The sequence below is a fragment of the Heterocephalus glaber genome, unplaced genomic scaffold (assembly GCF_053883595.1).
Source record: "Heterocephalus glaber isolate CG9 unplaced genomic scaffold, H.glaber_assembly_v1.0 deba00001446, whole genome shotgun sequence".
Taxonomy (NCBI): domain Eukaryota; kingdom Metazoa; phylum Chordata; class Mammalia; order Rodentia; family Bathyergidae; genus Heterocephalus; species Heterocephalus glaber.
Window position 1 is genome coordinate 7,985,820 of NW_028258298.1, and position 26,653 is coordinate 8,012,472.

The following is a 26,653-nucleotide window of genomic DNA, read 5'->3' on the forward strand; positions in this document are numbered from 1 at the left end:
TGGATCAATCACCCCTGTCAACACTATAACTTCCTTTTTAGTTTGCTTACTTAGAGACATGAGGAGCCCAAAATGACCAGAGGGAAGTCTTAGCTCCCAGCTTAATGTAATTATTGTTGTTTTCCCAGTTATAAGCCTTCCCCCTTTTGGAACCAAGACTTCTAGGCAATCAGAGCATAAGTTTGAGGGAACCAGAAGCAAAAATTTTGCTAGAAGGTCCCTAAGGGTAATACTGAAAAGTACCATTCCCACTTCCCTTGAAGTTGACATCACAATTAACTGTCACATATGTACCAAAACTATATGTGAAAACTATAAAACTGATGAAAGAAATTAAAGAAGATCTAAATAAATGGAGACACATTCCATTTATGTGTAGGAAACCTTGATGTTGCTATGTTTTAATTATTCCCTACTAGATCTACAGATTCAATACAATTCCAATTAGAATACCAGCAAGTTGTAGAGAGGACATCAACAACTTGACTATAAAGTTAGGTGGAAATGCAAAGACTCAAAAGAGTCAGCATAACACCAAAGAAGAACCAAGTTGGGGGACTGAAACTGCCTAAATTTATGCCTTCCTGTAAAGCCAAAATAAGCAAGAGGATATGGTATTGGTGAAAGAATTGGCAAATAGTTAAATAGAACTGAATTGAGAGCCCAAAAATATATAAATAAAGTCAATTGGTTTAATAAACACACAAATGCAAGTCAATTGATAAAATATGTAGTTTTATACAAATAGTGTTGGAATAGTTGAGTATTCATATGCAAAAATAAATGAATAAAATAAAATCTGAATGCAGACCTCATTATATTAGTTGCATTAATTAAGTTAAAGTGAATTATAGATCAAGCAATATAAAATTTCTAGAAGAGAAAATGGGATAAAATCTAGGTGACTTAGTGTTGGTGATGAGTTCTTAGAAATATGAAAAGCATAATCCATGAAATTAAAAATAATGACATTTTAAACTTTATTAAAATTTAAAACTCTGTTCTGTGAAAGACACTTTCAAGAGCATGAAAAGACAAGTCATAGATGAGGAAAATACATTTACAAGATATATCTGAAAAATAATAATTTGCACCCAAAATATATCAAGTTTCCTTTAACATTTCAAAAATAAAAAAATAAGTACCACAATTGAAAATTTGGACTTGAAATTTTTTTTAGTTTTGTGTATCACTTTAAGCCCAAGATCTATTATGAGTTAATTTTTGTATAACTGTGTGGCTTATGACAGTTAACTTGTTTTGATAAATTTTTTTTCTTTTTCTGTTTTCTTGTCATAACAGAAAAACACAGTAGAGAAATCAATGAAAAAATGGGTAGTTCTTTGAAAAGAGAAATAAATTTGACAAAAGTAGCAAGATTGGGAAAGGAAAGAAAAGATACACATTAACATTAATATGAGTGAAATAAAGATTGTCGTTACATGGCCTGCAGACATCAAAATGATAGCAAAAGAATATTTACTAACTCTACAGACATGGCTTTGATAACATAGATGAAATGAAATGACTCCTTGAAAAAAGTAAACTTCTTAAATCATTTGTCTTTTAACAAATGGAGCCAATGCCACTTCATTTGTTGAAAGGCTGTATTTTTCTTTTTTTTTAATATTTATGAGTTCCACAGTACTTTTATTCTGTTTGCTTCTACTTTTCTTCTTTTTATTAGTATGCATTTGTAGTAAGTTTACATTACTTGTGAGGAATTAGTATATGTACATAATACACCTTAATTCCATTTTTTCATCCCCTTTTCCTTCTCTTCCTGCTTCTCCATCCACCTTTATTGCCATCCTTTATTTGTACATGTTTGCAACATGTCATGTTTATATTTCTTGTCTGGAATTGTTACAAATATATAACACATCTTAATTCCTTTTTTTCCTCCCCTTTCCCACTCTTCCTCCTATCCTCCATTTCTTGATCCTCTTCCACTTTGAGAAAAGTCTATTTCCCTACTTCCTGTTATCTACCTTTTATTTTGGTCTTTATTTATACTTTGGATTTCTCATCTAAAGGAAACCATGAAATATTTAAGCTTGTGTGTCTGATTTATTTCACTTAGTATTATGGTCTCAAGGTGCACCTATATATTTTTTTTAACAAATGACTCAAGTTCATCCTTCTTTTGGCAGAGTATACCCCACTGTATATAAATACCACATTTTCTCCCAAGATTTAGCTATATATATATTATATATTGTTCTACTGTAAACATGGGAATGCATGTATCAGTGTAATATGATGTCTTCAACTCTTTTGAGAAGATACCTAGAATGAGGAATAGTTGAGTCAAATGGAATTTCTAGTTTCAGGTTTTTGAGGAATCTCTGTACTGATTTCTATAGTGTTTCCACTAGTTTACATTACCTCCAACAGTGTAGAAGGGTTTCTTTTTTTCCTGCAGCCTCACCAGCATTTGTTAGTATTTGATTTCTTGATGATGACCAATCTTTCTGGGGTAATTTGCATTTCTCTAATGGCCAATGATGCTGAGTATTTCTTTATATCTTTATTGGCCATTTGTATTTCATCTTCTGTAAAGTGGCTATTCATTTCACTTGCCCATTTTGGGGGAGTCTTTTATTTGATGGGTGGTCTATTTTATATAAAGACATAGCTATAGATGATATAGATATAGATATGTCTTCTATCTGATGCATAGTTGGCAAAGATATTCTTCATTATGTGATTGTTTTTTCACTATATTGATTGTTTCTTTAGTTCTGGTGAATCTTTAAATTTGATGTGAGCCCACTTGTTGATTCTTGGTCCTATTTCCTGTGCAATTAGTTTCTGTTCAGCAGGTCTTTACCTTTGTTTATGACTTCAAGTGTTTTACCTATTTTATCTCTGTAGTATAATGTCTTAAGCTCTTTGGTTAAGTGTTTCTGTCTTAACTCTTAGTTCTTTGATCCATTTTTATTTTAGTTTAGGACCTAGTGAAATACATGAGTCTACACTCAATCTTATGCAAGTGAACAGGCAGTTTTCCCATCATTCATTAAAGAGGCTATCTTTCTCCCAGCTGGACTTTTATCAAAGATCAAATAGTCGAATGTGCTTGGTGTTGTTTCTGGATCCTCTATTCTGCTCTATTGATCCACACATCTCTTTTGGTGTACCAGTACCATGCTGGTTTTTTTGTTTTTTTTTTTTTAAATCACAGTAGCTTTGTAATATAATTTCTAATTCTAGGTTATGATACCTCCTGCTTTTCTCTTTTTACTCAAGATTGCTTTTGCTATTCTGGATCTCCACTGGTTCCATATGAATTTTAGAATTGTTTCCTCCAGTTCTGTGAAGAATGCTATTGGAATTTTACTTGGGATTGCATTAAATCTGTATATTGGTTTTGAAGCTATGGCCTTTTAAACCGTATTGGGTTTGCCTATCCAGGAACTGGAGTATCTTTCTATTTTCTGATGTCCTATTCAGTTTCCTTTTTCAGGGTACTGTAGTTTTTGTTGTAGAAGACTTTCACTTCCTTCATTAGGTTAATTCCTAGTAATTTATATTTTCTTGGTGCTATTGCTATTCTCCTAATTTCTTTCTCAGTGGGTTCATTATTAGTGTACAGGAATGCTGCTGATTTTTGTGTGTTGATTTTGTACCCAGCCTGCATTGCTAAATTTGATTATTAATTCTGAGAGTCTTTTGGTGGATCTTTTTAGATCGTCTATGTAGAGGATCATGTCATCTTCAAATAATGATAATTTGACTTCCTCCTTTCCTATACATATTGCTTTTAATTTTGTTTTTTCTTGCTCAATTCTCCTTGCTAATGGTTCAGGTCTATGTTGAAAAGGAGTGAAAATAGTGAACAACGTTAACTTTTTCCTAATTTTAAAGGGAAAGCTTTCAGTTTTTCTATGTTTAATATGACATCAGTTTACCATAAACAGCTTTTATCAGATTGAGATAAGGTACTGTTATACATATTTTCTTCAGTATTATTTTTTATCATAAAAGGATGTAGGATCTTGTCAAAGGCTTTTACTGTGCCTATTGAGATGATCATATTAATTTGTTCTTTCTTCTATTTATCCTGTGTACTACATTTATAGACTTTTGTATGTTGAAACATCCTTTCAATCCTGGGATGGAGCCTACTAGGTCATAATGGAAGATCTTTTTCATGATTTATTGCATTCTGTTTGTATCTTGTTGAGGATTTTTGTATCTATATTCATTAAAAAGGTTTGTATAATGTTCTCTTTTTTGGTTGGATCTTTGTCTGGCTTTGGAATCAAGTGATGGTAGCTTCCTGGTATTACTTTGGAAGAGATCTACCTGTAGGAAACAGCCTATAAGCTCGAACCTGCTCAAGGGGTGATGAGATATAGAAACGAGTTAAAATTGGGGGGTGGGGGGTTCATATCTCCCTTTGACGTAGTCCCCCAAATGATTCATGCACCTTGACGTTATTCACTCAGACACAGGCACAGGCAATTATATTTCCACAGGATTCATCTGTCTCCCACCCTCCGTGGTATTTCGCTGGGTAAACAACTTAATCTCAGGTGTTTTTACTTTTCCTTGAAGCGTGTTAACATGCGTCTATGCACTCTTTCTCCCAAGTGGTCAGCAAAGATGCCAATTAGGCCTCATTCTTCCCATCTGGTCTTCCATATCTATGCCTTTGTCTACTTCTGTCTATTCTTTATTATTCTCTTTGTACTTTTCCTTACTCAAATTAAAGATACCATATGGTACTTAAGCTTGCATGACTAGTTTATTTCATTCAACTTTACATTTCCCAGATGCATCCCTTTTCCTACAAATGTCTCAAGTTTATCCTTCTTTATAGCTGAATAATATTCCATTATGTATAAATGCCATATTTTCTTTACCAAATTGTCTGTTGATGGGTATATAGGCTGCTTTCTGGATTTATCTATTATAAATTGTGCTGCTATGAACATTGGTATGTATATATCACTGGAGTATGATGTCTTAACCTCTTTGGGGAACATACCTAAAGGGGGATAACTGGATCAAATGGAATTTCTCATCTTAGTTCTTTGAGAAATCTCCATACTAATTTCCATAATGGTTGTACTAGGTTACATTCCTGCCAACAATGTAGGTGGGTCCTTTTTCACCATAGCTTCTAAAGAACTGGAATGACTTGGGAGTATTCCTTCTCTTTCAATTTTATTAAAATGCTCGAGGAGTTTTGGTAGTAGAACTTCCCAGAGGTTTTTGTAGAATTCAGCAGTGAAGCCATTTGGACCTGGGCTTTCCTTATTTGGTAGCTTTTTAAATTACTGCTTCAATATCATTGCTTGTTACTGGATAATTCAGGATTTTTATATCTTCTTGGTTCAATTTTGGCCAATCATATGTGTTTAGAAATCTATCCATTTCTTCTGAGTCCTCCATTTTATTGGTGTACAGATTTGCAAAATAGTGGCCAATAATCTATGATTTTTTGCAGTGTCACCCTTTTCATTGATTTGTGTCCATTTTTTGGTTAGATTGCCTAGGTTTTGTCTATTTTGTTTATTCTTTTGAAAAACCAACTCTTTGATTCATTAATTATGATTTTTTTTTTGACCTAAATGTCATGATCTCTGCTCTGATCGTTATCATTTTCTTCCTTGTAGTAGCTTTGGGTTTGGATTGTTCTAGCTTTTTTAGGACTTTAGTTGCATCATTAGGCTATTTGGGCTCACTCTGTTTTTGTGATGTGGGTGTTCACACCTATAAACTTGCATCTTAGGTCTGATTTCATTATGTCCCATAAGTTCTGATATGTAATACTGGAATTATCATTTAACTCAAGAAATTGTTTTATTTCTTCTGTACCCCATTTTTAAATGTAAGAGTGTATTCCTTAGTTTCCATACCTTTGCTTAAGTTCTACGTGTTCTTTTGTTGCTGATTTCTAGCTTCATTGCACTATGCTCTGACAATTATCATATAATTTCAATTCTTTTACATTTATTTAAGCTTGCTTAATTGGCTGATAATGTTCTATTTTTCATGTGCTGCTAAAATACGTTTATTCTGTTGTTGGATGGAAAACTCTAGATATTTATTCTCAAATTTTTGCTCAACTCTAATATTTCTTTGTTGATTGTTTGTCTAGTTGGTACATCTAATTGTGACAGTGGGGTATTGAAGTTCCCTACTATAATTGTGTTTATGCTTATTTTATGTCCAGTAGTACTTGTTTTATAAAGTTGGATTGTCATTGTTCAATATATATGTTATCTCTTCCTGTTGGATTGTTCCCTTAACTAATATTTAGTAACCTTTCTGCATCTTTTATCTTTTCTTCATTGAATGGCTTTCCTTCATTATGAAAAATCAGTTAGGGATAGTTTAGGTCAACTTCTACGTTGTCTGTTCTATTAATCTACAAACCTATCCCTTCACCAATGCTACACCAATACCACAGGGTCTTTAAATATGCATAGTCTTAAAATCAGATAAGTGATTTCTATTATTTTTTTTTAATTCTCAAAATTGTTTTAGCTACTAGTGGTATCTTACTATATAAATTTTGGAATACTTTTCTCCTGTTCCTATAAATCTCCATGATGAGATTTTGATAGGAATAATTTAAAATCTATTAATCAACTTTGAAAGAATTAGGCATTTCTACTCTGTCACTTGGAAACAATTCATAGGCATGTTATATCTGTCTATTTATTTAGCTCTCTTTGGTTTCTTTCATTAATATGTGGTTTCCAAGACACAAGTCCTATGTGTGTTTGTTACATTATTTCTAAGAATTTCATTATGTTTTAATTGATTATCAATAGTTTTGTATTTAAATTTCAGTGTTTGTTGCTGCTATATGGCAATACAATTTAGGCTTTTATTTGTGTTGAATCCTATGACCTTCCCATTTAGTTTCCATCAACATCTGAAGGAGGGATTCTTCATGTATGTTGGAATTTCATGTTATCCTGCGGTTTCTGCTGACTCTGCAGTGCAGGTGGGATTATCACTGATGTTATTGCGAAAGTCCAGACACTTCACTAGGAGAGACAGAGTGATGCCTTAATGCTGATGGATGCAGGTAGAAATCCAGGCTCTTTTGTGTTTTCCACTGACACTGTGAGGGTAGGGGCTTCTCTCACTTGTCTGTGGGATGAAGGTCCTGGCTTCCAATTGACCTTCATTTCTATGGGATTAATCATCATCAAGGAATTCATAAACTCTCTAATTCATGATTTTAGCATTGTTTCATGTTTTAAAATCTTGTAAAGAAAGAAAGGAGGCTGTTATATAATATATAAAATTTTGATTCTATTATGTTATGTTGACCTTTTTTTTTTTTTTTTGGTACCAGGGATCAAACTTGGGACCTTGCGCTTGCGAGGCAGGCACTGGAACCACTGAGCTAAATCCCCAGCTCTCTATTATGTTATGTTAAAATAAGAATATAATGTATTCTACATTTTGTTTTTAAATTCAGTATTGAGAAGCAAATAATGTATTGATTAAGAACTAATCTTTATTTTTTTCTTGACAGCTCTCTTTGCAATGTCAGAATACACCTTAATAAAACTTAGTCAAACCAATAAAATAGACATATTGGAAATATTGCTTTAGACTTAATAACCACTGAGAATTAATGATTAATTAATAATTTAGAATTAATTACCAACCTTAATGAATACTTGACTTTTTAAATTTGGAGAATGGTTATGAATGCATTATGTAGGCTTTTAAAAACACAGTTGTTAAGTAAAATGTACTTAATATTTTATAGCCTTATGATTTATATAATATAATAAGAGAAAAATTCTTTGATACCTTGGCTATCCATGTCCCAAATATTCACTCAAAATATCAAAACCCTCCAGTTATTTTAATTACTGATGAAATTTCAAAATATGTTTTCCTGAAGAATATTCAGATATGAACACAAAGATACCAATACATTGACTTTATAAAAGTTTCCAAAAGGAAAAATAAACAAGAAATACTAAATTTTAGAATATAAATGTATGATAAAAAAGATACACTATCTTGGATGTGGGAACTTAACACACGCTACACCTGTCTGAGTTTTTTTTTTTTATATCCTTTTATTGGTACATTTTAGGTGTACAATATAATGACATTCATCATTGGAGAGATCCACCTTTACATACTCTCTTGGTTCTTATTTTTTCCCCCTTCCCCTGCCCTCCCTTCAACCCCTCCATCCTTCCCTATTTACAAAGACTTTGTTTCCACTTTTTCATTTTCTCATATTAATTCCATTCCCTTCTTTCCTTTCCCCTACCCCCACACTTCCCCCTCCCCTTTGCCCCTTTTCTTCCTATTTCACATTATCTATTATACGTTTTAGTCCTTATTTACACTTTCAATTTCTCGCTCTAGAGAAACTATTCGGTATTTACACGTGTGTCCTATTTATTTCACTTAAGCGTATCGCCTCAATGTGCATCCATTTAGCTATAAATGTCTCCAATTTCGCATTTTTTATGGCTGAGTAGTACTCCGTTTTATAAAAAAACACATTTTCTTGATCCAGTCTCCAGTTGATGGGCATTTGGACTGTTTCCAAGTTTTAGCTATTACAAACTGTGCTGCTATGAACATGGGTGCACATATATCACTGTGGTATGATTCTTTTAATTCTTTGGGGAAGAAACCCAGTAGGGGAATAGCAAGGTCAAATGGGACTGGTGCAACCACTGTGGAAATCAGTATGGAGATACCTCAAAGAACTTGTCTGAGTTTTAAGGAAGCATAGTGTTATGCTTGCTGATACCATTTTACCTTGGTAGACACTGAAAGCCTACTTAAAAAGACCAGGTGGAGCCAATCTTTACTAATGACAAATTTATAAAATGTTCAATTATTTGAACTAATATAGAAAATGAAGTTTTATGTTAAATTCTGCTCTAAGCCAAGTTATTCTATCAGGATAAATTAATGAATTGATATCCACCAGTGTATAAGAAATGAGACTATAACACATTAGAATAGATTAGTTTTATTATAGTTTTAAAAACAGTTTAAAAGTAGGGTGTGGTGGCACATACCTATAAACCCAGAACTTGGGAGGTGGAGACAGGATGATTGCAATGAGTTTGAGGCCAGCCTGGGTTACAGAGAGTGCAAGACCAGCCTGAGCTATATAATGGGACCCTGTCTCAAAAAACCAACAAAGAGAAATAGTTTAAATATATAAGTAAAATAAAATTTAAATAAAATGCTTGAAAAAGCATTTAAACATGAAACTCAGTTTCAAAACATTAAACTAAACAAATGGTTCCTCCTAGAGGAAGTGACTGTCGTACATTTTGGAGACTTCTGATTATCAGCAGGTTTTTTGTACAATATAGAGACCCAGGTAATGATAATTATTTGTGGGTGATTATTTTAGTGATAGAGAAGCCTAGAAATTTTATGCACCTGATGCGGCAAGTTTTTGAACATTTCTATCTCCCTTTGCTTTGAGTCTTAGAAATAATCCGAATTGAACTCTTTTGGATATTTGCATACAGTTTTGTAAATTTGCTTCTTTTTGGACAAAAGAGTTAGGAACACCCCTCACCCTCCATAAAAATATATGATAAATTTAAAGAAGTCTAAAATTATTCAGCTGAGGTTTGACCACAGGAAGGGATGAGAATCAGTTAAAAACACAAAGTCTCAACTGGACCATAGCTCCTTAATACAGTAGGTAGATAGCTCATTGTCCTAGATAGAGAACCAAGTGAGCTAGCCTTTAGTGAAAAGACTATCCATGTTACCAAAAAGATGTTAAATTGGAACATATTTATTTTTTCCCAGAAAACTTCCATTGATTGGTTATTTTTACTCTGAGAAACAAATGGAAGGTAAAATAGGAGCAGAAGAATAATAACTTAATGGCATTAAGGAAGCTAGACAGCAGTATCTGTAGGGCTGCATAGAAGTGCCCTTCCTGCAGCTGTTCCTGTGTACCTCTGACTTCTTGCTCCCAGGAAGTTAATAATAATTGAGCAATGACAAACACAAGACCAATGCCACATGTCACAGTTTGGGGATTCTAGGATGTATTTGTGTAGGGACCATTTAAAATCTGCTAGTCAAGTAAGTAGAGACTCAAAAACATTTTACTTTGGTTATGAATGACATGTAAACTTATTTTATACTCAATACAGGGCTGGGGATGTGGCTCAGTGGTGCCTGGCAAGTGCAAGATCCTGAGTTCAATTCCTGGTACCACAAAAAAAAAGCAGTATTTTATACTCATACATTTAGGCTTAAATTTTGCTCATATACAGATATATACATGGCTAAAAGATTTAAATTCCACTTTTTAAATAAAACATTATGATTTTTTTTTCTAGGAATACAGAAAGTTCATGGCTAGTGTTTTCATCTGAAGCCAGACATAAAATTATATAAATACCTTCCAAGCACTTACAGAGATATATCCACATGAACTCATCAATGCTTGCTTCCTGACAGGAGCAAGAAGTCACCAAGAAGAAATAACTATTTTTTTTCCTTAGCTTACATTTTGTTGACTTTACATTTTAAAAACTTGTATCAGCCATCAAAAAAGCACTGGAAACTTCTTCAGAGACTGAAGAAAGTAAAAGTCCATACTTAAAATGCAGCCTCTGAAAGTTTCTTAGGAAGCTCAATTAAATAACAATTCATCTGTGCATTCTGTTCAGTCTTCTAAAACCTGATAGTGCTGTAGTCTTAATTAAAAAGAAAACTAATGCAGCTTTCAGTTTTTGCTTTTTTAGATCAAGGGGAAAAAGCACTTAGCACCTCTGTCAACATCACTTGCAGTGGTTCAATTACAAGTTGACTTTATTCAGTTAAATATGGGTCCATCCAGAAAGAAATCCTATAAGAATCCATGTTATATATTTACTCATGTTTTTTGCTTCAAGGTGAAACTCTATGAGTTTTAAAACTTGGTGCTTAGTCTAAGACTGTAAGTGGTCAAATTTTCTTCCTGTGGGAGCTGGCCTACATAGTTGGCCATCAGACTCAACAGCAGGCTTGTGTTCTCTAGCCTCAAGGTACTTTAGATCTGAGACACACTTTATGCAATCCATTTCTCCATTATTACCTTTTGAAAAGTTCAGGGCTAGGCCGATATTTTCCTTACTCACTCTGAAACTGAATTGTCATAAAAGTCTGCAAGGGACCTCAGTTAAAATCCTTGTAGGTTCAATCCTGGATTCATCAATAAAGGAGGACACCCTTTGACCAAGTCCTCCTTAGTAGAACTCACATGCTTTTCTGAAACCAGGAAGAACTATTGACTCATAGACCCATGAAGCTCCAGAACTGTAAAAGATCTCAAGAGACAAGCCCAGATAATCTTTAAGCATGCAAAATTCTAAAAAGAGCCTCACCTTTAAGAGTTTAAACTGCAAATCAATCTGTTCTATCAGTTGTTTGAAAAAAAAATAGCAGATCTGTAGATGCAATAAAAACTAAATGCATAACACATATTTTCAATATAAGCACATATATGTGCTATATTCATTAATTTTCATTGATCTCTGCATGGAAATAAACAGATAACTATGTCACTTTGTACTTAAATTGGAGATTTTCTTAGTTGTAAAGACTCAGGTAGTTAAGGGAGGAGAACAGAAGTGATAGTTTTGGGAGAAGCCTAGAGTGAACAGAGAAGAGTATAGACTTTAAACAAGCTGGAGAAAAAGATCAAAAAAGAAATTTATCTGGACAAATTATGGAGTAAGTATATAAAGAATCAATGATGTAATCATCTAGTTGTGAAGTTTTATTTTGGTTTTATTTTTGTTTTTGCTTGCAGAGAGTAAAACTAAATCTTTTCTTGGGAATCCATGACTCAATCTTTATCTGAAGTAAACTTTGAATGTCAGCACAATGAAGAGAAAGGAACTTACATAGCACTAATTATAAGTCTAATAAGCTCTCAACATTTTACTTAGTTAATATAGTATACTTAATAGAGTTATTAGATAGAACTCATTACCTTATTTCATCCAGAAGAATAATGCAATTAAAAAACATAGCATGCCCAATAATACAGTGGGACTAAGATCTGTGAATTTTAATGGGAATTTCATTGACCATTTCTGCTTGTACTGTTGTCATTAGAGCACAAGCTATCATCACTTCCTGTAAAATCCACTGTTACACCCAAAGCTGTCTCAAGGAAGCCTCAAAAGTCCCTTTTTAGGAGACAGTCTCTCTTTTGCTATCTCTTTTGGGGGCAAGAAAGTAGAGAGAATTTGTTTGACTTTGCATTTTAAAACACATCTCTCTTTCTAGCAACAAGCAGTGATTTAAAGGGCTGTTGAATTCTAATTAATTTAATGACAAAATAAATTAATGCCCATGAAAGGAAAGCTGTTAATTATACCTTAATAATAGGGACATCTCTCCCAGCCCTAGACACTGTCAGCAGCCAGCCCGACTCCATTCTCTTTCTAAATCTCATTACTAACTAGCTGAGGACTTCTTTACTTGAATTAGATAGGATAGGTACTAGGAGTTAGGATTTGGGGAATTCAATTTTTGTTTTCTTCATCTCAGGCCGTTGCTGGTGACAATAATCCAACTCTTCTTCAGGAGTTAAAATATATTCATTCAATTTTCATGAGTTTATGCAGTTGCTTTCCCCTGGCTAGGTACCAAAGATTCAAAGATAAATTAAATAGTCTATGCTCTAATTCATTCAGTTCCATGTTTGCAATCAATACTCAAGCCATGGGGTAATGCAATGGAAAATGTAAAACTTCTTGTCCTATAGAAGCAGAAAGAAAGGGAAACCTATACAAAGCAGGTGAATGGTAAGGGCTGGAGGAGGAAGGTTAGAGAACTTTTACCTTGATGGGAAAGGATTACTTAGGTAAAAGCCAGAGGACAATGGGCAAGAGGAGAAAGCAAGAACAAATGCAAGTGAGAACATGATGTGTGCCGGAGTGACAGGCTTGACAGTGAGTAAATGTTAGCTCTAAGGATGGTGAGGGATGAGATCTCAGGGGCTCCTATGGACCGGCAGACATTCACAGACAGCATGGCACTGCTGTTTACCTTCCCAGCTCTCAACCCAGTTTCTGTGCACATATCCACTCTGTAAGCTCCGTGGGAGGAGAACCTAGCTCTCTCCCATGGAGGTGGCAACATAATATTAGTCCCAGCCAGTCACACTTCACATTCTCCTTTGTAGTAACTGGTGGGTAATGAGCTTGCAAATGAGATACATACTTGGCCAATGAGATGTGGGGGAAAACATGCTAGTTTGCCCAGGATGGTTCTGATGTTTACCTGTTATCCTGCAGCAGCTATTAATATCACTCCCTTTCATATTTAAAAGTGTTTCTGTTTGGAAGATACATTATTTAGTAATCATAGGTCTGGTTCTTCTGGGAAATGCTTTCCTGTTTCTTGAAAAAATATTTAAGGAAGAATAGTCTCTCTTTCTCTGGACAGTAACATGCAGGAGTATCGCTTGAAGCTGGTGAAACTATTTCATGGCCAACATGCTGGGGAGGGAAGAGTGGGGAGACAGAAGGCAGCTGAACCCTTGAAAGTGTCATGGGGCTTCTGAATAGTTCAACTCTAAATCACTCTCTGTTCATCTTTCTTGTTATGTGAGGTAATGAAATTCCTTATTGTGTACATCGATTAAGTTGAAGTTTACTATCCCTGAAGATACAAATATATTAACTGGTTGTAGAGATTTGAAATTCTTTATGTTATGAATTAGACACATTTTGTGTACCTATGAAACAAAAGAGAAAAAGATTAGAAATCATTTCACCCCAAAACTCATTTTTCCCCTGAATGTGTAAACTAAAAACAAAAAATGAGTGAGGAGAATTACATTAGGTCACATATTTTGGTGTCTGGAGAGTAACACTAGTACTTGATCTCCTGACAGCATCTGAGGTTATTTTCTGTTGTCCTGTGTACCATAGTAGGAGAAGGAGCTCAGCTGTGTCTTATAAAAGAGACCCCTGTCCCATGCATGCCCATCATGGGACTAAGAACATAGTCCACAGTCTAAAGAAGTAAACGTGATTGAAAAACCCAGTGTGTCAGACTATAATCTAGGAGATTAACAAATATTTCATTGATCGTATTTTTACAACAGTTCTTTGAATTTGAAGCTTGTTGTTTTTATACTCCTGAAAACACTGAAAGTCACAGATGATCTGCTCAAAAAACCAGTAATGGGCTGGGAATGTAGCTCAGTGGCACCACACCTGCCTGCCAAAAGTGCTGAGTTCAATCTCATTACCTAAAAACAAAACAAAACAAAGCACCAAAACAAAACAAAAAATCCATAATGAGATGGCTTACAGTCATTGGCTTCTAACAGTGAGGGGGCAGCTGGAGAAGATGGCAGAAAGGCAGAGAGAGTTGTAGTGCTTCTGATATCCTCGAGTAACTTCCAAATACAGTCTGAATTCTCAGGGAACTCATCAAGACTCTCCTAATAGAGAGTTTTCCACAATTTGAAATCTACATTAACACTCTTATGAGTTGGAATTTTCATCAATGGGAATTTTTTTCATTGCAAACTCACCTTTTTTCCCCCAGTGGTACCAGAAAATTTCCCACAGTTTTGACAACCTGGGTAAAGCTAATGGCAAAAATGTTCCCCAAAGTCTGATGGATATTTCTTCATCATTTTTTTTGTAGAAAATTGCTTAAAATAAAGTTAACAAAGTCAAGAGATGAAAGAGGCATCATTTTTCATTCTCTGACCATTTGCATCCAAGTCCAGAATTCCACTAATCCTTATAATTTTTAGTTGCCCAAACAAGTACATTTCTTTTCTTACAAAAGCCAGTTTGTATTTGGTTTCTTTCGTTAATAAAAAGTGATTTATTTACCATTATGATGACTCAACTATTGCTTTCATCTCTTTTGCTTCTAGTGATTAATTTGTTTTTACCTCATTGTGGACTTCACATTCAAATATAAAAAAATTAAAATCTGATGGTGTGGCAATTCTTCTTCTAGGATTCAGCTACTCTTGGGTGAATGCTCCTGTCCAGTGCCTCAAGGTACAGCTGTTGTATGGATCAATAATTGGTCTGTATTCAAATAGCTGTGGCCATAGAGAATGGTGACATGACATTAACATTGACATTAATTTGTGGATTTAAAATGTATCTATTCTTGCTTTGTTTTCAAGATGAATTATAGACATTACAGTTACTCTGACTCATAGATCCAATTTCAGTCCAGTTTTGTTCTCTGTTTTCTTCATGTATGACAATTAAAGAGTGGACTAAAGTGACCTTGTTTAGTGCAGTAAGAAAGCTTCCAAAGAGTGCATTTAAATTGAATTCTTTTTTAAATATGATAGTTTTCTATTGATGTATGTCCTACTGTGAATCCTTTAAAAAGTGAATAATTAGTTTCTAAATTTAGCCTTTATATATACACAGGTTTTTAAACATTGGGTTTGCCTAAAGTCAGATCCTTTACAGAAAGAACAAAGTTCTCTTTCATTTGTGTTCTTCATGAATTTGGAAATTACCTAATATCCTTTTTCTAGACCTACCATTTTTTAAAAAGTTTAAACAGTAATCAGGCACTTCTTGTTCATACCATGAAAGCAATCTCGCTTTTCAAAGCAAGGAAAATGTTTAGACTAATCTCTCCTGATATGTGTTGATTTACTGAGAAAATATGACAGACTCCTCATCTTCATCTCTTGGAAAACACACATAGTAGCATGCATGCTAGAATAATTCCACATTATTTGTAACAATGTCGTAGTTTAGTACATTTTAGAAAATGGAAGTACATTTATTCATGTGGGAAACAGTGCTGATCTTTTAAAGGTGTTTGTATCAATCATCATATATTTTAGAAACACTCTTTATCTCATAGGCATTTTGAAACCACAGATTGGGAGCTTCTAAGTTCAGATCATTGAAGACAACTTGATCACATTGCCCCTGCTTAAAAAACAAAACAAAATTTTGCTTATATCATTCTTGCTTTAAAGATAAAAGCTATTGTTCTACAAATCAGGCCCAGCATAAGTTTGACCTAAAAGTCCCTTTGCAACTTGGGCTCGACCTCACCTTTTATCACAAATTTTACATTTACTTGACTGTGGCTTTAAACATTTTGGTTTCAGTACTATCATTCAGAAATCAAATGTCTCATCCTCTGGTGGCACTGCATTCCCTGCCTAGGCAATGTAAGGCTCATTTGTCTGTATTAAAAATACTCAATACTTTATATATCCCCTTGTTATGAGATAAATTGCCCCCCCATGAAAAGAAATAATTTATGTATTTGATAATAACTTATTGAATTTTGTGATAAATTAATTCTACTTCATCCTTTCGATTGTAATTTGATGTAGAAGAAAGTTTTGACAATTACATGTGTATAAATATTTTTATAGCAAGAACTTTTGATATAGGGATAAATAAAATATTATAAAGTATAAAAATATTAAATTAGGATAAAATTTTTGAGGAAGATGATTGAAAATTAAAACATGATTTCAAAAATAAAAAGAAAAATTTTGTTTAGTAAACATTTTTATATATTTTAAAAATTGTTAATCATGAGTATAAAATCATTATTATATTACATTTCATCAGATACAGAAAAGTTTAATTTAAAATAGTCACTTTTAAAATACAAAAGGATGTTGTTTGCAATTACAACTTATGATGAAAGATACATATCATTTAAAATGTGTGTGTGTGTGTGTGTGTATGCTTTTATAATTTTCTCTACATTCTTCTTAGAGTAAGTCCTCTGCATTTAGAATTAATCCTCAAACATTGTTCAACTTAAATGTGCATGAATTATTTGGTGATTCTATTGAAAGAAAGTTTCTGATTTCATATGTCCAGAGATGGGAGAGGCTGATATTCTGCAATTCTAACAAGTCCATAGAAAGTGTTCATGCTAATTGCTGTGCTAGTCTTAGACTATCCTAGAAGAAGCATGTTTTCTAAAGCAATATATTCTAAATTGCAAAGTCACTCTCCATTATTTCCTAAGAAAATCTTTTAAGTGGATCATGACCAACATTTTTTAAAAAGGAGAATAGTAGAGAACAAAAAAGAAATAAAATGGAAAAAGTGTTTTGAATGTAGTAAGAGTATGGACTATTGTTTCCATTTCATGAGTATTTGTATATCGGTCTCAATGTAAAATGTATTCCTTATGCTGAATCAAGGATTCAGAGCTCAGGGAAGAAAGTGTGCCTTATTGATATTTTCCATCAGTGTCTACCACAATACTTAGCAGATAAGAAAGAAGTATGTTAAGGAAACAAATATATAAACAGAAAAGTAAATGATGATATCCCATTCAGCTTGAACTGCAAATGATTTTAAATGATAATCCTAGATTTTTGAGTATTTACTTGATCAAATCAAAGTAACAGAGTGGGAGTAACATTGAGCCCTACTACTGATGAGGGTACTTAACAGCAGATGAGGAGCACCATTAACACAGACAGGAGGAGATACATTCCTTGTCCCTTAAGAATGTTCAGTCTCAATGGGATAAAAATCTACAAAATAAACACATTGAAATGCTGAGGGAAATAAATGGCAAGCTTCTGATTCTTTGGTGAACTTTATTGTTTGCCTAGTTTTGTCTCCTCCATTGACTGAGATAATAAGCTAAAACCCTGGATGCCTGAAGGTGACAAGTCCATGCAGATAAAAAGGGTTTTGGGTTTTTTTTAAAGCAACATTTATTCTTTCTGTTTTGTTTACTACTAAAGTAATCCATTTGCCATATTTATGGGATTATTTCTTATTAGACAGTGTACTGAACAGACAATAAACAATTCAGCTTGGAGAAGTTGAGAATTATTCTGTCTGCAGGAAGGTGTCAAAACTATATGAACTCTAGAGCTCTTTTTTCAAAATGTTTCCATTTAAGTCACTTTATTTCAGAATTTGAAAAATTACACTCCACAAAAGTGCCTCCGGGTATGAACACAATAAATACACAATGAATTCATATATTTTAAAAGAGGTTTTGGCAGCATTAAATATAGAGAAGTAAAAGAAAAACTAAAGAGCATAAGATTTCAGTGTCATCTATGCTCAAGTATGCTAATCTCATAGAAGCAAAATAGTTCCATGTTGCATTGGGATTTCTGGGAGGTTAACTCTCTAGAAAATAAAAATGTCTGGGTCTCTTAGGAACCTAATTCCAAAATGAGACCTGTGACAGAAAATTTAGGTAGAAAAAAAAAAAGATGTTGGGATTACATTGTTAAATAAAGATCACCAAAAATTGAAGATAAAAGATATGTTTCTTCCTCTTAACTCTTTGAATGACTTCATGCATGTCATGTAAGATAACCTTTCTGAGGAATTTCCACTGCTCCCAGCCCAGAGGTAGGGGCTTCCAGGCCTCTGTTCCACCGCTCCCAGACCAGAGGAAGGGGCTTCGGGGCCACCTTTCCACTGCTCCCAGCCCACAGGTAGGGGCTTCTGGGGTGCCGTTCCACCACTCCCAGCCCAGAGGAAGGGGCTTCCAGGGCTGGGCTTCCACCGCTCCCAGCCCAGAGAAGGTGAGCCCCACTGGCACCAATAGCAACTCCCCAACCCCCAGTCGAAATGAGAAGACACATAAACAAGTCTTAAAACCAAACTTCCAGATCACCTACAGCAAACCCAAAGGGAAATGAGATGGAACACTCTGATACTCAATGACCTGAACACCCTGAACTGGCAACAAAAGAGGATCTGGAAAAAAATGAAATCAGAAATAATTTCTCAGATAAGAGCAGAGATTGTGCTCTTAGTGCAAGACATGATTAATAAATCTAGAGAGGAGCTCAGGAACATGATGGAATCTCAACATAGGAAACAAATGGAATCCATAAAACAGATGCAAACAGATTTCCAGGACATGAAAAACTCCATTGAAAGTCTACACAACAGAATGAGCCAATGTGAGGACAGAATTTCAGATATAGAAGATAAGATTGCAATTAGTGACCAGGAAAAGAAAAATTGCTTCAAAATTATAAGGGAACATGAGAAATCAATCCAGCAGCTGCTAGATGATGCAAAGAAGAATAACATAAGACTGACCAGAGTCAATGAAGAAACAGGAGAGAGTGGAGATGACATAAAAAAAACTCTTTGCAGAAGTAATGGCAGAAAACTTCCCAAGCAGGGGAAAAGATCTTGACATACAGATAAGTGAGGCATATAGAACTCCAAATAGCCTTGATCAAAAAAAATCTACACATACGGATATAATTGTTAAGATTCCAGAAACACAACAGAAGAACAAAATACAACAAGCAGTTAGAGAAAAGAAACAAATCACATACAAAGGAAAGCCCATCAGAATCACAGCAGACTTCTCAACACAAACCCTCAAGGCAAGAGGAGCTTAGAGTGATGTATTCCAAGCCCTAAAGGAAAACATCCTGCAACCCAGATTGATGTGCCCTGCAAAACTATCTTTCAAAATGGATGGAGAAATAAGACACTTTCATGACAAAGAGCACCTTAGGAACTTCATGAATACCAAACCAGCAATCCAAAAATTTTTAGACAATATCCTAGGAACAGACATTGAGGATCACAACCCCAGGAAGCAAAGCAGAATGAACCCATCAGGTGCAACAAGAAATTAAAAGTAAAGGTGGAGAATCCAACAAAAGAAAAAGTCATGACAATGATAACTCAATATGTATCAGTATAACCATCAATGTTAATGGTCTCAATTCAAAAGAAATAGACTGGCAGAATTTGTCAAGAAGCAAGATCCAAAAATACACTGCATACAAGAAACACATTTAATTCAAAATGACACTCATAGACTGAAAGTTAAAGGGTGGAAAACAATACTCCATGCGATGGGAACCCAAAAAAAGGCAGGAGTAGTTATCCTCTTTGCAGATCAAGTAGACTTCAAACCAACACTGTTTAAGAGAGACAAAGAAGGACACTACATCCTTGTAAAGGGAAGAATCCAAGAGGAAGAGATGACAATCATAAATATCTATGCACCAAACACTAGTGCACTCAACTATATAAAACAAATACTAACGGACATGAAAAGTCATATATGCACTAATACAATTGTTGTAGGGGACCTCAACACCCCATTGTCACAAATAAATAGATTAACTAGACAAAAAATCAGTAATGAAATAGTAGAACTCAATTGTACTGTTGAACAAGTGAACTTAACAGATGTTTACAGAGTGTTTCACCTCACAAAATCAGAATACACATTCTTTTCAGCTGCACATAGGTTGTTCTCCAAAATAGACCACATAGTCACTCATAGAACACGTTTAAGTAAATGCAAAGGAAATGAAGTTATCCCCTGTATATTATCAGATCATAGTGCAATGAAATTGGAGAGCCATAGCAAAAAAAATTTCATAAACACATGGAAATTGAACAACACACTTCTGAATAACCAATGGGTCACAGAGGAAATTAAAGAAGAAATCAGACAATTCCTTCAATTAAATGAAAATAACAATACAGCATATTGGAATCTATGGGACACAATGAAAGCAGTCTTATGAGGGAAATTCATAGCAGTGAATGCACATATTAGGCAAACCAAGTGAGCCCAATTAAACAACCTGAAGCTGATGCTTCTAGAAAAAGAAGAGCAAGAGAAACACCATGCTCATACAAGGGAGGCAATTATAAAGATCAGAGCAGAAATCAGTTCAATAGAGACTAAGAGAACGATACAAAAAATTAATGAAGCCAAGAGTTGGTTCTTTGAAAGAATAAACAAAACTGATAAACCCTTAGCCGACCTTGTCAGAAAAAAGGAAAGAAAAGGCCCAAATCCATGCATTTAGGAATGAAAAGGGTGAAATTACAACAGACCCAGCAAAAATCCAGAGGATCATTAATACCTACTTCAAGAACCTATACACCAATAAAATGGGAAACACAGAAGAAATGGACAGATTCCTAGATACATATGAATATAAACTAGAATGAAGAAGACCTAAAAATTTTAAACAACTCACTATCAAAGAATGAAATTGAAAATGTAATTAAAACTTATCAACTAAGAAAAGCCCAGGTCCTGATGGATTCACTGCTGAATTCTACAAGACATTTAGAGAGGACCTACTGCCACTACTGTTTAAACTCTTCAATGAAACTGAAAGGGAAGCAATACTCCCAAATTCATTCCTGGAAGCAACCATCACTTTGATCCCCAAAGCAGAGAAAGACCCAACCAAAAAGGAGAACTATAGGACAATCTCACTAATGAACATAGATGCAAAAATCCTTCATAAGATTTTGGCAAATAGAATGCAGAAGATCATGAAGAAGATCATATACCCTGACCAAATGGGATTCATCCCAGGGATGCAGGGATGGTTGAACACACACAAATCAATCAATGTAATACACTATATCAATAGAGCCAAGGACAAAAACCATATGATTATCTCCATAGATGCCGAAAAAGCACCTGACAAAATCCAATATGCATTTATGATACTAACCCTACAAAATTGGAATAGATGGTCTCTATCTCAAACTGATAAAAGCCATCTATGAACAGCCAACAGCCAGTATCATATTAAATGGTCAGAAATTGAAATCCTTCACATTAAAATCAGGAACAAGACAAGGATGTCCACTATCACAACTCCTGTTCAATATAGTTTTGGAAACATTAGCCATGACAATTAGACAAGAGAAAGAAATAAAAGCAATGAAGATAGGAAATGAAGAAGTCAAATTGTCATTATTTGCAGATGACATGATACTGTATATAGAAGACCCCCAAAACTCCACCAAAAGTCTTCTAGACTTAATAACCAAATTCAGTAAAGCATCTGGATACAAGGTAAACACACAAAAATCAATAGCTTTCCTCTACACCAATGACAGACTCAATGAGAGAGAAATAGGGCAAATAATTCCTTTCACAATAGCATCCAAAAAACTGAAATACCTAGGAATCAAACGAACAAAAGAAATCTAAGACCTCTTCTCTGAAAACTATAGCACTCTGAAAAGAGAGATTGAAGATGATATCAGAAAATGGACAGACATCCCCTGCTCCTGGAAGGAGGAAGGATCAATATAGTGAAAATGGCCATACTTCTAAAACTGCTATATAGATTCAATACAATACCAATTTAGATCCCTGCAGCATACTTCATGAACCTTGAGAAAACAATCCAAAAATTCATTTAGAACAAGAAGAGACCCAGAAAAACAAAAGCAATTCTAGGTAACAGAGACATGGCACGGGGTATCACAATCTCCAATTTGCAACTATACCGCAAAGCTACTGTGATAAAAAGAGCATGGTACTGGCAAAGAAACAGACCTGAGGACCAGTGGAACAGACTAGAAGATGCAGAAACAATGCCAGACACACTCAGCCATCTCATCTTCAATAAAGGAGCCAAACACCCTCACTGGAGGAAAGATAGCCTCTTTAATAAATGGTGCTGGAAAAATTGGGTTTCAAGTTGCCAAGGATTAAAACTAGACCTATATTTCTCTCTTTTTTTTTTTTTTTTTTGGTACTGAGGATCGAACTCAGGTCCTTGGGCTTGGGCAGCAGGCAGCAAAACCACCGAGCTAAATCCCTGTCCCACTAGACCTATATCTCTTGTCACACACTAAACTAAAATTGAAATGGATTAAAGATCTAAATATTAAAATAGAAACACTGAACTGCCTGGAACAGAGGTTAGTTAGAACTCTTGAAGACCTTGGTGTTGGAAAAGATTTTATGAACAAAACCTCAATTGTCTGTGAACTAGCACAAACAATCAACAAGTGGGATCTCTTCTCATTAAAAAGCTTCTGCACAGCAAGAGAAACCACCAGCAGTGTGAAGAAACAACCCACAATGTGGGAAAAAACTTCACCTGCTTTTCCTCAGACAAAGGCCTACTATCTCGAATCTATAAAGAACTTAAAAAGATCAGACCTCCCAAATTTAAAGACCTAATCCGAAAAAGGGGATCTAAAATGAACAGACATTTCTCAGACAAAGAAGTAGAAATAGCAAATAAATATATGAAAAACAGTTCAACCTCACTGGTCATTCGAGAGATGCAAATGAAAACACTGAGATTCTACCTTGCTCCAGAAAGAATGGCTGCTATCATGAAATCAACCAATAATAAATGCTGGTGGCTCCATGGGGAAAGAGGAACCCTGCTCCACTGCTGGTGTGCGTATAAACTAGTGCAACCACTGTGGAAATCAGTATGGAGATACCTCAAAGAACTAGGGCTGGAAGTCCCATTTGATCCAGCTATTCCTCTGCTGGGTATCTTCCTCAAAGAATTAAAAGAATCATACCACAGTGATATGTGTGCACCCATGTTCATAGCAGCACAGTTTGTAATAGCTAAAACTTGGAAACATCCCAGTTGCCCATCACTTGGAGACTGGATAAAGAAAATGTGTTTTCTTTTTTATAAAATGAAGTACTACTCAGCCATAAAAAATGAGAAATTGGAGACATTTATAGGTAAATGGATGCACATTGAGGCAATACTCTTAAGTGAAATAAATAGGACACACATGTGTAAATGCAGAATAGTTTCTCTAATGTGAGAAATTGAAAGTGTAAATAAGGACTAAAAGGTATAATAGATAATGTGAAATAGGAAGAAAATGGGCAAAAGGGAAGAGAATGTGGGAAGGGTAGGGGAAAGGAAAGAAGAAGGGAATGGAATTAATATGAGAAAATGGTAAAATGGGAACAAAGTCTTTGTAAATAGGGAGGGATGGATGGGTTGAAGGGAGGACAGAGGAAGGGGGAAAAATAAGAATCAAGAGAGATTATGTAAAAGTGCAAATTTCCAATGATGACTGTCATTATATTGTATACCTAAAATGTACAAATGATTAAAGTGAATAATTGATTATGTGAAATAGGAAGAAAAGTCGAATGGGCAGGGGAAGTGGGAGGGGTACAGGAAAGGAAAGAAAGGAAAGGAAAAATGATGAGAAATGGAAAAAATGGAAATAAAGTCTTTGTAAATAGGGAAGGATGGAGGGGTGAAGGGAGTGCCAGGAATGGGGAAAAAATAAGAACCAAGATACATCATGTAAAGGTGCAAGTTCCCAATGAAATATGTAAATGTATTGTATACCTAAAATGTACCAATAAAAGAATTTTTTAAAAAAGGTAACCTTTCTGAGCTGTTTCACTGTATCCATCTTTTAGGACTGTAATCATGTTTATCTCATACACATCTACTGAAATTTTTAAACTAATGTCTAGACAATATGTCATACATGGAATATTTAGCTATTCATCTCTCTATCTACTATCTATCTATCTACTTATTTATCTCTATTGTGTGGTAGGCAAACCAATATTTTCCAAGAGATTTCCATATTTCAATCCTGGTACCTGTGCATGTGTGACCTCACAAGGCAAAGAAACTTTTCAAATGTGCTTATGGAAAGCATATTTTTAAAAATTTTATTTTATTAGTACATGTTTGCCATTCATGCATTTTACAGTCATCTTGGGTAGTTGGTATATGTTTATAATACAGTTCCCCGTCCTTTCCCCCTTTTCATCCTTTTTTATATTGATAATCTTAGTTTATGTATATGACATATGACATTCATATTCATTGAGGTTTTCACGATCTTATACCTGGTATATCTTCATTCTATAAAAGATTATCTTTGATTCACTGGGTAGATCTGACCTTACCCAAAGGTCTTTAAAAGTGAATGACAGAGGTAGAACAGTCACTCAGAGTGTTCAAAATGGGAAGTACTGAAGCTCTATTGCTAGTTTTGAAGATTGGGAAGAAGACCATGAAGCTAGGAATGTAGCAAGTTTCTAGAAGCTGGAAAACCCCTGAGATGGATGCTTCCCTAGAGCCTGTAGAAAGAGCACAACCCTACTGACACCTGGATTTTAGCTCAGTGAGACATCAGATCTGCAGAGCTAAAAGTCAATAAATTTGTATGAAGCCATTAAATTTGTTTCTATCTGTTGCAGTAGTAACAGAGGCTTTATACAGGTGGTTAAAAAAGAAAACCAAACAGACCTATCTGACATGTAAATATATGAGTAGGATAGCAACTACATGATTATTGCTTAGAATATTGTGCTAATGAAAACAAACTCTAATTTTGTTCTCTGTAAACATAAGCTTCACTAATGAGAAAAAAGTCATTGAAGTTCACATGCAGGCAAAACTCTTGAGTCACAGCTACCTCCCTAATCCTGGCTGAAGAAGTAAAAAATGCACACTAAGACTAAATATAATAAAGAAAAGGGACTATTTTAACATAAGATTACATTTATAAATAAGTGTAACTTTATATTTTTAAGAGTTCTTCTATGAAAATATATAGAAATCACACTTAAAGTTTTAAAAAGTATATTCATGTAATTAATAACAACTTATTGATTCTTATATATTAATACCTATAATTATAAGCATTTTACAGAATTTTACACATTTCAACTGAGGCTTACAGAAGCAAAGGAACCTCAGAGAAACCATAAAGCTAGTTAATGGAAAATTCAAAATTCTATAACCTGGGTATTTCAATTTTAAATTCACCTTTCAGCTCTATGCTTCCACAGCTATGGATTACCCTGGAATTGAACCAAAATTCAGTTGGATATACCAATTTACAAATGGTTCTTAACCCTGTAAAAATAGAAAGATAAATTTACTTGTTGTAATTGCTTTAAATTAAATGAAATCATTACTATTTCTGCAAACTATTTTTGAAAACCATGAAGGAAAAAGGAAAACCATATGGACAGTTGACTGTGACGAATACTATTAGTGTTAACTATGTTTTTTAAGCAACTGGATGGATTTCAGGTTTAAATTATCAAATATCCTGCAGGGTATATTATCACTTCTGTTTATTTTTTTAGAAGTGCATGTATACATCTATGTGCTTTTATGTGTGGATATTAGTGTGTGTGGGGTATAAGTTTATGAAATTTGTATTGGGTGAACCAGTTAAATTGCATATCTGAGAATGAGTTGATTTATTTATGATTGTGTAACTAAAATATTTCCTGAGAAGTTAGATCAGAGATTTTTTAATAGTTCAGTCAGTGTGTAACATCAAGGCTCTTTATATTAGAAAGGTTGCCTTTGGCTATAGTTTAAGTGTGCTGGAAACTTCTCTCTTTTTCTTTTTCTTTTTGTACTGAGAATCGAACTCAGGACCTTGTGCTTGTGAGGCAGGCGGTGGCACCACTGAGCTAAATCCCAGGCCCTAGAAATTTAGTCTCCAGTGCAACAGTGTAGGGGGGCAGGGTCAAATGGGAGGTGTTCTGGTCATGAGGGCTCCACCTTCCTGAATGGATTATAGCTGATTACAGAAAAGGGCCTGTAGCTCCAAGTTTGATCTCTTGTTTTCTCTTGCCCTTCCTTTGCTCTCCCAACATTGAATAATGCAGCAAGAAAGCCTTTGGTATTTACTAATGCCTTGACCTTGGACCTCTCAGCCTACAGACTTAGAAGGAATAAATTTCTGTTCCTTATAAATCACATTGTCTCTGGTATTTTGATATAAGAACATAAAACAGACCAAGACATCTCCACCTTATTTTAAAAACTTTTTGTTTTTTATTTTTATTTTAAAAATATTTCTCATTATAAAAAACTGGCGAAAAGAGTTTGAAGAATCCTGAATACCTTTCATTTGGATTTTCTAGACAAGGTTAACAT